The sequence below is a fragment of the Tupaia chinensis genome, unplaced genomic scaffold, assembly GCF_000334495.1.
Source record: "Tupaia chinensis unplaced genomic scaffold, TupChi_1.0 Scaffold144150_1, whole genome shotgun sequence".
Taxonomy (NCBI): Eukaryota; Metazoa; Chordata; class Mammalia; order Scandentia; family Tupaiidae; genus Tupaia; species Tupaia belangeri.
In genome coordinates this window covers 1310153-1321518 of record NW_006204006.1, presented here as the reverse complement: position 1 = coordinate 1321518, position 11366 = coordinate 1310153, and the positions used below count along the sequence as shown (strand labels likewise).

The 11366-nt window shown below is 42.6% G+C and overlaps 1 pseudogene; it reads left to right on the top strand.

The window, feature by feature from the left end:
* The first annotated feature begins 1935 nt into the window (after nucleotides 1–1935).
* LOC102503087 (glyceraldehyde-3-phosphate dehydrogenase-like) lies at nucleotides 1936–3232 on the top strand (annotated as a pseudogene).
* Nucleotides 3233–11366: the final 8134 nt, after the last annotated feature.

The window sequence follows — 11366 nt, the reverse complement described above, 5'->3', positions numbered from 1 at the left end:
AGAGTAAAAATTTATTATTAAAAGTAAAAAAAAAAAAAAAAAAAAAAAAAAAAAAGAATTGTCAACACAGAATCAATATCCAGTGAAAATATCTTTCATTTCAAATGAAGACATTCACAGACAAAAAATAAAAAAATAAGACAACTTCTCACCAGCAGACCTACCCTGAAAAAAAGACTAAAGGACACTGTACAAACAAAAAGGAAATGGCAAAAGAAATAATCTTGGAAAATGAGAATAGAAGAAAAAACAAGCGTAATTATAATTAGAGCCTTTCCGTCTGGCAGCAGCCATCACGTAAGCCAAGCTGGCTGCATACAAATACATTCGGGAGCCATGGAGGAAGCAACAGTGCAATGGGATATGCTTTCTTCTGAGAGTCGGGTCCTAGCAATAACACCAGCTCTCTCCACTCCCCAGGGCTCCCCCAACCCCCAAGCCAAGTGAAGCACACAGACTGGGATACGAGACTAAGCAAGGTTATGTCATATATGGATTTGTGTGTATCATGAAGGCTGCAAACACCCTGTTCCCAAGGGTGCAACCGATGGCAAGCCTGTTCATCACCGTGTTAGCCAGCTAAAGTTTACTAAAGTTTGCTCAAAGCTTCCAGTCTATTGCAGAGGAGCAAGCTAAACATCCCTGTGGGGCTCCTAGATACCTGAATTCTCACTAGGTTGGTGAAGATTGCACATACAACGTCTTTGAAGTTATCCTCATTAATCCATTCCATGAAGTTATCAGAAGAAACCCTAGTACCCAGTGGATCACCAAACCAGTCCACAAGCACAGGGTGATGCATGGGCTGACATCTGCAGGCTGCAAGAGTCCTGGCCTTGGAAAGGGCTACAAGTTCCACCACACTGTTGGTGGCTCTCAGCCTGCAGCTTGGAGAAGGTGCAATATTCCAGCTCCATTACCACTAATATAAAAAATGTTTGTAAAATTCATATCTAATAAACAGATTAGGACAGTCATGTCTGCTTAAAACTGTTGTCTGTTAAACTAGTCTGCAGATTGCTTCATGAATACTTTGTCAAATTATGAAAGTTCCAAGTGAAATAATGTTTGGAGATTATACATGATAGTGTATCTTGTTTCTAATAAGGTAAACTTTTTGTCTGCTTTATCTTAATAGGGAGTTATGCATCAGTGTTTAAAACCATGATGTGTGGTATAATAGGTGTAAGATAGTTTCTTTAAAACAGGAGAAAATAATATCATTAGAGAACAAAATCAATTTTTTTCTCTTCTTGAGTGTACTAGGCATACAAAACTGTCTTAAGTGTCTGTCAACATATGTAGCAAAAATTTGTTTATTTCTTTCATGACAGAGCAAGACAGAGAACACCCTCAACAAAGTCTCATGCTGCAATTCCTCCCTCCTCACTTCAATTCCTCCCTCCACACTGCTTTCAGCCAGCCAGGATCATGGACCTACATGAGTGTACTCAGTATGCACAGTCTGATCCAGAAACTGAACCCTAATCTTCCATATGGCCTCCAGCATTGCAAGGGCCAAGAAAAAATGTAATACAATAGTATTATATATGAGAAGAAGTAAAGGGACATAAAAAGATACAAAGTTTCTATACCTCACACAAACTGGTAAAAGGCACTGGCAGGGTTGGGCAAGTGTCACAGTCTTCATATTGCCAGGATGCTCCATGGTCACTGACAGAGTCAGGTGTAGCAGATAAATGGTACAGAAAAGCCCATTTGAGCACAGTTCCTAAAACCACCCTTATGGAGACACTTCTCCCATGAAAGAAACTGTGCTGGGAAAGTAGGGATTGAAGCCGAACAGCCAAATTCTGCTATCAAAAAGTTTCAAGGTCCAGTTGATTTAAAATGGCAAGAAAATCACAGCCTTTATACTTAATGATGGTCGCTTAAACTTTATTGAGGAAAACAATGAACTTCTGATTACTGGATTTAGTTTAAAAGGGTATGTTGTGCAGGGCTCTCTGCTCCTCCCCATTCGACAGACAGCCACGTCCTCCCGTGCAGTGCCAGCCGCGTCCCAGAGACACGATCGTGAAGGTCGGAGTAAACGGATTTGACCGTATTGGGTGCCTGGTCACCAGGGCTGCCTTCAACTCTGGCAAAGTGGATGTCGTGGCCATCAACGACCCCTTCATTGACTTGAACTACATGGTCTACATGTTCCAGTATGATTCCACCCATGGCAAGTTCAACGGCACCGTCAAGGCCGAGAACGGGAAGCCTGTCATCAACGGGAAGTCCATCACCATCTTCCAGGAGCGAGATCCTGCCAACATCAAATGGGGTGACGCTGGTGCTGAGTATGTCATGGAGTCCACTGGTGTCTTCACCACCATGGAGAAGGCTGGGAGGCTGGGGCTCACTTGAAGGGTGGGGCCAAGAGGGTCATCATCTCTGCCCCCTACGCGGACGCCCCCATGTTTGTGAGGGGCGTGAAACACCGAGAAATACAACAACTCCCCGAAGATTGTCAGCAATGCCTCCTGCACCACCAACTGCTTGGCCCCCCTGGCCAAGGTCATCCACGACAACTTCGGCATTGTGGAGGGACTCATGACCTCAGTCCACACCATCACTGCCACCCAGAAAACTGTGGACAGCCCCTCAGGGAAGCTGTGGCGTGATGGCCATGGGGCTGCCCAGAACATCATCCCAGCATCCACCGGGGCTGCGAAGGCTGTGGGCAAGGTCATCCCGGAGCTGAACAGGAAGCTCACCGGCGTGGCCTTCCGTGTCCCCCAAACGTGTCGGTCGTGGACCTGACCTGCCGCCTGGAGAAAGCTGCCAAATACGATGACATCAAGAAGGTGGTGAAGCAGGCGTCACAGGGTCCCCTGAGGGGCCCCTTGAGCTACACGAGGACCAGGTCGTCTCCTGCGACTTCAACAGCAATACCCACTCCTCCACCTTCGATGCTGGGGCTGGCAGTGCCCTCAATGACCACTTCGTCAAGCTCATCTCCTGGTATGACAATGAATTTGGCTACAGCAACAGGGTGGTGGATCTCATAGTCCACATGGCCTCCAAGGAGTAGAGCTCCAGCGTGAGCACAAGGACGAGGCCCTCAGCTGCTGGGGAGGCCCTGCTCCCGCTCAGTCCCCACTACACTGAGAAGTTCCCCTCCTTGACAGTTTCCATCCCAGACCCCTGCAGAAGAGAGGGGCTGAGGAGCCCTCCTTGTCACGAACCATCAATAAAGTGCACTGTATCAAAAAAAAAAAAAAAAGGTTATGCTGTGCGGGACCAGCAGTTGGCGTAATGGCTATGTCACTGGACTCCCATGTAGTTGACTGTGGTTCCAGTCCCGGACCCAGTGGCTTAAACTCACACTGGGCACATGTGTGCGTGTGCCCAAGATCGCAAGAGAATGGAGGAGAAGGGATTGTGGTGTGACCATCTCCCCTTGGGGGTGATTTCTCACTTTCTATCTCTCTGTCTCTCTCTGTCTTTCTGGTGAGTGCACGCACCCTATAGCAAAAACCTCTCCAAAAGAAAAAAAAAAGTTATGCTGTGGATCGCATTCGTGGAGTTTACTTCAAGTTTATCAAAGTAGAGAGAGTCTCTCTTTTAACTCTGTAGAAAAACAAGAAGGAAAGACCAAGATTATAAATTTTGTCGATGAAAACACAGTAGTAATGAATTTTCATATTTAAAAAAAAAAACCACTGTATAGGGCCAGACTCATAGTGCAGTGGTTAAGTTCTGCATAGGGAATCAGATCCCACACAGCTGACTTAGGTTCAAGTCCCAACCCCAGTATCTTGAAAAATACACTGGGCATAAGCACGTGTGCACAGGATCCTAAGAGGATGGAGAAATGAAGGAAAAAGTGTTGTGGTGTGGCCAGGTCTCTCTCTCTCTCTCTCTCACACACACACACACACACACACACACACACTTTCTCTGTCTCTCTTTCATGCGCACATACATGTCCCCTGGGGAGAAAAAAAAACTTAAAAAACCTGTATATATAATTTTCCATATAATTTGAAAAGCAAAACACATGGGTCAGCAGGTAGTGTGGTGGTTAAGGTGCCAGATATCCACCTAGCCAACCATGGTTTGAACTGTGGACCCAGCGATTTGAAACTCACACCTAAAGCGTGTGCGTGCATGCCCAAAATCCAGAGAAGAGAATTGAGAAGGGATCACCATCTCTCCTGCAGGATGATTTCTCACTTTCCTTCTCAGTTTCTCTGTTTCTCTCCGGCAGGCACACTCATCCTATGGCAAAAATCTAGGGGAGAAAATGAATACTTAAATAGATATAGATATAGATAGATATAGATAGATAGATTTTTTTTTAATGCAAGAAAGTGGAAGAAAAGTGTGCAGGAAAGGGTAGGGGGGAAGACAAAAGGTATTTTTGACAGGATCTTACCATGCTGTGATCTGCCTGTCCTAGCCTCCCAGCTAGAATTACAAGCATATTCCCCCACAGTTCTCCTGTTTAGGTTCATCTGGCAGCCCAACCCAGGCTCCCATGTAGCCCCAGATTCACAAAGCTGTACCCTACCACTTGTGCCCCTGCAGCTGGGCCACTTAAGTGTAATTTTAATAAAGCATTACATGATTTAATACCCCTCTTCCTAAACCTTACACATTTTGTAAACATTAACTGGATCATAGATTTAAGTATAAAATGGAAAATTATGAAGTTTGTAGAGGAAATCACAGAAGAAGACCTTTGCAACATGGGTTTGTGAAGAATTCTTAAACATAACACCCTATCATATCCATTTTAAAAAATCAATCCATCTGACCTTATCAAAACTTAAAACTTGTTTGTGTGTAAGACCTGTCAAAGAATTGAAATAAAAACTATAGGAAATATTAGCAAAGTGTGTGCCCAAGAAAGGCATTTACATGAGAATTCAGAGAAGAAAAAAATTCAAAACTCAATATTAAACACATATAGTCCAATTAGAAAATGGACAAGAGACAGACATTTTACCGAAGTAGATATATTAATAACTAATAAGCACATAAAAAGATGTTCAACACCTCCTGCCAAGTCATAATGAAATGCAAATTCAAACCACAAGGTATCACTATATACCTACCAGAATATCTACAATAAAAAATAGTAACAATATCAAACGCTTCTTTGGTTTTTGAGACACTGAATCACTTATCCAGTTCTGGTGAGAATGTAAAATGGCACACCCACTCTGGAAAACAGTTTGACAGTTTCCTTAAAAACTAAATATATACTTACCATGTAATTCAGCAATTTCACGGGCATTTATTTTAGACAAAGGAAAATTCACATTCACACAGAAACCTGTAAGTAATGTTCATAGAACCTTTATTTGTAACAGTTCAAAACCGGAAGCAATCAAAACATCCTTGTATGAATATCAAAATGTCGGGAACCAGCAGTTAGCATAGTGGCTATGTCGCTGGACTCCCACGTAGTTGACCGCGGTTTGCGTCCCAGACCCAGTGGCTTAAAACTCACGCCGGGCATGTGTGCGTGCGTGCCCAAGATCCCGAGAGGAGAATGGAGAAGGGATTGCAGTGTGACCATCCTCTCTGGGGGGTGATTTCTCGCTTTCTGTCTCTATGTCTCTCTCTGTCTGTCTGGCGAGCGCAGGCGCCCTATAGCAAAAACCTCTCCAAGAAAAAAAAGTGTCAATATGGAATGATTAAACAAAACACGGTATACCCCTGTAAGGGAATACTACTGCACTATAGACACATTCAACAACGTGAATGGTTTCAGGGGCACTCTGCTGAATGAAAATAGCCTATCACAAGAGGTCACGTGCTATATCATTTCCTTTATAAAATATTTTGACGATTCTAAAAATGGGGAAATGACAACAATCTTAGAAATGGAGCTTAGTGATTCCCAAGAGCTAAAGTTGATGGTGGGGAGAGGGTAAGTATAACCGCAAAGAGGCAGCACAGGGGAGATTTTGTGGACATGAAGTTGTTTTGCATCTTGATTGCAGTTGTGGTAAGCCTTCTACCAATGTGAGATGCAGCCACTGGGGAAACGAGGTAATAGAAACTTCTCCTTCCTATTTTTGCAACTTCCTGGGAATCTATAATCATCTCAGAGAAAAAAGTTAGAAAAAGTGACAATCTTTTAGGCATTTTAAATTTAAGAATATTTTAATGACAACTGGTTCCAAATTTTTAAACTTAATGTTGGAATCTTTTTTTATTACTCTGAGTGTGACAAGGATAATCCTACATTGCATCATCTTTTCTTGGAAGCTAAACAGGTTCATGTGTCCAATATAAGGCAGTTTTAATGCAACTGAATTTAAACACACAAGGCCCTGAATATTCTCTTGAACCATCTATGTTGAAGTCTTGCAGTAGTAGTAGTCTTCCTTCTAAAGCAAACCCATCATGACCCACCCTCATGCCACTCGTGTTATTAGAGCCCACATTACCATGTTAGTGCCATGCCCCAGTGTGAATACTGCTATAGTCTACTCAGCGAGAACTAAGAGGACATCCAGACATAGCCAAATTTATTGGAGTTTATTGATTAAGCCAGCAGCATGTGGGGGGAGGGGCTGAACTCATGTCTTAAAACCCTGCAGCCCCAAGTGTAAGGTAAGGGGCACTTATGAAGGCAAAACATGCACAGTCATGTCCAGGATGGCGTGATGTTTCACCAGGGTAAGGTGCAGTGGGCTTGAATTGGGGAAAGGGGCAGGGGTTTTAACAATGTGAAAGCAAAAGCACAGTACAGAAGCAAGAAAAGCAGGTTAATCATTCTTAAGGGTATGTTCCATCTTTGCCTAAATTCAACAGAATCTTAATGGTCTTCATGGCTCAAGGCAAGGGGTCTGGCTGATAATTACATCACTAAGGAACATTTTAGGGCACTTAGGAGGAGTGGGGTTTAAAGACAATAGGAATGTTAATTACTCTGTTTACTCTTAGGCACAGAGGAGAAGACAAGTTTCCAGTCGCAGGAATCTAACAGTTTATAATGGAGGCGCTCCTCCAAGATGGAGTTGCACCTGCTTCATTGTCCACTTCTCTTAAAGGTGCTCCTCCAAGATAGAGTTACACCTCCTTCAGTATGACCCAGGCTGGACTCTCTTTTCTCCATAAATGTTAAACCAGGGGTACAAGGAAGAAAAGTCTCTGTCCACATGGCTGAACATGCTGTTAGTTCTTCAGAAGTCCGGTACAATTCAAAGCCACCAGGTCCAGGTCTTTTCTTTGCTGGGAGGGTTTTGTTTACTGGTGCAATGTCTTCATTTGTTTAATAGTCTGGTCAAGTTTTCTATTTGTTATTGAGTCAGTTAGTAGCTGTGTGCTCTTAGGAATCTTTTCATTTCATGTAGGTTATCTGCTTCATTGATGTACAATTATTCATAGTATTTTCTTATAATCCTTTTTATTTCTATAACATTGGTGGAAGTGTTTCCACTTTCATTTCTGATTTTCCCAGTTTAAATCTTCTCTTCTTTTACTCTGTGGTCAATTTTCCTAAGGTTCACCAACATCATTTATCTTTTTAAAAACCCAGCTTTTTTGGTTTGTTGATCTCAATTGTTTTCTGTTACCTATTTTGTTTAGTTCTGCTCTGATCTTTATTGTTTTTGTTTTTCCTTCTGCTAACTTGGTTTTAGCAGGCCCTTTTTCTTTTCCTACTTTCCTAAGGAAAAATCAGATTATGACTTTGGATTTCTTTTTTAAGTCCAAGCATTTATGGCTGTATTTTGCCCTCTAGGCACTGCTTTTGCTAAATCCGAAGGTGGAATCTCCTCTCAGGTTTTGGTATGTTGTGTCTTTGCTTTCATTCATTTCAAGGTACTTTCTAACTCTACCTGAAATTTCCTTAATCCATTAGTTGTTTGAGTGTGTTGCTTGATTTAATCTTTGTAAATTTTCTAGTTTTCCTTCTATTATTGTTTTTCAGTTGCATTTTATTATAGATGGGAAGTATAATCTGTATGATCCCAATAGCTTTACATTTATTAAGACTAGTTTTGTGGTCTAACATACATGTTCAAATAAGAAATATATGTATTTGCTGTAATTGGCTAGAGTGTTCTATATATTTTTGCAAGCCTTCATTGATTTGTGATATTATTCCAGTCCTCTCTGTATTGTTCTTTTGTCTAGTTGCTCAACCCATTATAGATAGTAAGGAATTTGAGGCTCTACCATTATGATACAGTAGTCTATCACTCAGTCCAGTTTTCATAGTTTTTGGGAATCTATGTATACTGGTATATCTTCTTGATGGACTGACCTTTTTAACCTATGTATAGGTTATCCTTAAAGTCCATTTTACCTGGTATTTAGTAATCCCTGCTCCCTTTTGGTTAATATTTACATGAAAAATTACTTTGCATCCTTTCTCCTTAAACCCATTCAAAAATGAGTCTCATGCACAGAATATAGATGGACCATGTTTTTTAAATCATTTTGGAAATCTCTGTCATTTAATTGGAGCATTTACATTTAAAGTAATTAATGACAAAGAATGACTTCATACAAACTATCTTTTACTAGGAGTTGAAAAATAAAGGAGGAAAAAGAAAAACATATTCACCTACTCTGCCTTAGGCTTCACTTCCTGTTTATACAAAATCTGAAGATCAGCCAGAGATGAAAGTTTAGGGTCTTCTCAGGTTGTTTTTATGAGCACGTGCCCTGAATAGCATGTGGCCTTCTCAGTTCCCTGGTATACATGAAATCTGAAAGCCCTCACTCCCCCATGCGTTCCCCTTCTCAACCTCTTCTTTCTTAGGCTCTCTGGTCTAGCTATTGTCCATTATGACTTGCTCCAGGTCACTGCAGACAACACATTTTCCTTTAGGTGATTTTGAAAAAGTTACCCAGGAAGCCACTCCAGCCCTGAGACCACTGCAGACCAAGCAAACAAAGGCAGCCTTATACTGGTCCTTAAGAGAAATGCTAGATAGGTTGAAACCTGCAACTAACATTTCTTTTAAAAGCAATTTTAACTGCTCCCTCTGGGTTTGACGTCCTTCACCAGGAGTGTGGGTTGTTGTCCTCACAGCCACTGCCAAGCTGGAAGGTAGGAGGGATACTAGGCAGGCAATTTGAGATATAGCTGCTTCTTTTTTTACACCAAGCTTCTACTGGTGGTTTCTGAGTGTTTCACTAGATTTCAGAGTCTGCCATGTCTTCTAGTCATTAGTGACCATGTCATTAGTTGATTCTGTGGAGGGCAGGAGTTCCTAACTTTGCCATTCTCAGTAATGTCCTCTGCCTTCATTCTTGTATTGTTTCTCCTTTCCAGCTCTAGCATTGCCCTGGGGCAGGCTTCCTCCAAAGGAGCAATGAAATATGAAGGATCAAGTCTCAATTGTGGACTTAAGGGATGGGGGGGACAAATGCCCTGGACTACAGCCACAGGCTACATTCAACCTAGGGAAAAGGACTTGAGCTCACTATAAAACTGCATCCACTGTGGTGACACAAAATCCCAGGAAACAACAAAGGGATTTTTCTACTGGCTTTCCTGACTGTATATCTCTCCTGGAAATCTCATGGGAGGTGGCGGTTGGTTGAAGACAGGGCTCAGGGTTTCTATTCCCACCTGCCATCAAAAATACATGGGAGATGTGAAAATGCCCCTCTTCCTGGTACAGCACTCTACAATTTACCTTGATATCCATGGTCTTGTTCTACCATCACAGTGTTCCTATGCTGTCACACAGCACAGAGAAGGAAAGGCAGCCTTGGGGAGCACAGACAATGTTCCTAAGGCTCTGGCAGGTAGACTGAGAGGCTAGGACACTCTACGGAGAATGATGAGCAGTCCTGGATCCCTCCGATGTCACTGAATCCCACTGCATACTCCCTGTGACCCCCAAATTCCTCTCCAGAAATCCTGGGAAGTCTGTCCAAAATGAGGACACCTTTCCCATACCAATACACTATACTTCATCAATAGACCAGCCACTACACCGCCAGAAGCTTAAATGCCCTTCAGGAACACTTTCTCCTAAGCAGTCACTGAAAGAAGAGAAGGAAGAAGGAGTTTGATGGGTCCAGAGGCTTTGGGCTTCCATTTTTGCTGTTTCTTATGCATGGAGGTGTCTCTAGTCCCCTCATCCTTGTGGTCTCCTTCTTCATTCCTCTCTCCTCTCGATTTACATCTCCCTGAGACAGTGATGCCCAGAATTTCCCCCATGTGGCTGCCCTGGATAAATGCAGGTGCACAGACAAGAGCTTCTCTTAAAGCCACACTCCAGTGACCTAACATTCTCCTCATACAGTAGATCTTTTCTCACTTTCTGAAGCCAAGCGGCCTTCACCAATGTCCTCCTAGGTTTCTCTAATGGATTTTATCATAAGAGATTTATCCAGGTTGGCGAGATTTTGGCCCTACCTTAAATGGTCTTGCTCCATGTTGTTTGCAGACTTGATGAGTATTTTTGCCTTAATATATACTCTAATCAAGATGTAGCCTGAACCAGAGCCTGGTGGCACCTCACCAAAGACTCCCCTCCAGGTTAACACATTTCTACTCATTAATGCTCAACAGAGATGCATGCGGGACATTCTAGAGACCTAAGATGCACTGGGATTAGAGCACAGCTGCTTTGATCTCATTGTTTTGGTCACCCTATCTTTCAGGAAAGACCAGCACAGCCTGCTCTAAGAACATTTATGGGGCTAAAGGGATTGTAAATTCAAAGCTTATTAAAACCATATGTAGCTAGATGCATTCTAAGTCAAAATAAACTGCAATTTCCTGTTGATTTCTCTTGTGTCGTGCCACCAACTTACAGCAAGGGGAGGCCATGTGGTGCTGTGCTAATTACCAGGACCATATGCTGTGACAAAGTCAGGAAGTGCGGTTGCAAATGCCTCTTGTGCTACTGCTCAAGCTTATGAGAGTTCTTCCCTCCAGGGCTGTAATTTGGGCATTTGTTGATATTTGAGTGAGGAGGCTGACCATGCATATTTTTAGATCTCCCATTCATCAGTCATTGAACACATCCCACTGACTGAGCCTTGTGTCCTACAGTTGATCACACGCAGCCGCCGCCCTCACAACCCTTTCTGCAAGGTGAGTTCCTCCGATGGTTAACAAATATCAAACTTACTTGTTCAATGTGGTTGGTTTGACAAGTAGCTACCATGCAACCTCCAGATCAAGGCACATCCCAGATGCAACAACCTGGGAAGTAAAGCAGTGACCACCATACTTCTAGAAAACCTTTTGTAAGTTTCACCTACCTCTATGTGCTTGGTTTTACCCTGTGCTCTTTGTGGCAACTGTGGTAAATGTCAGAGTTTGGCTTCACTTTAAAGATACTTTCTATAATGTGGAAACTTGGTATGACAGGCAGCAAGATTCCTAACAATGTTGGATGCACCCGCTTTGCTGCCAGGAGCACTGA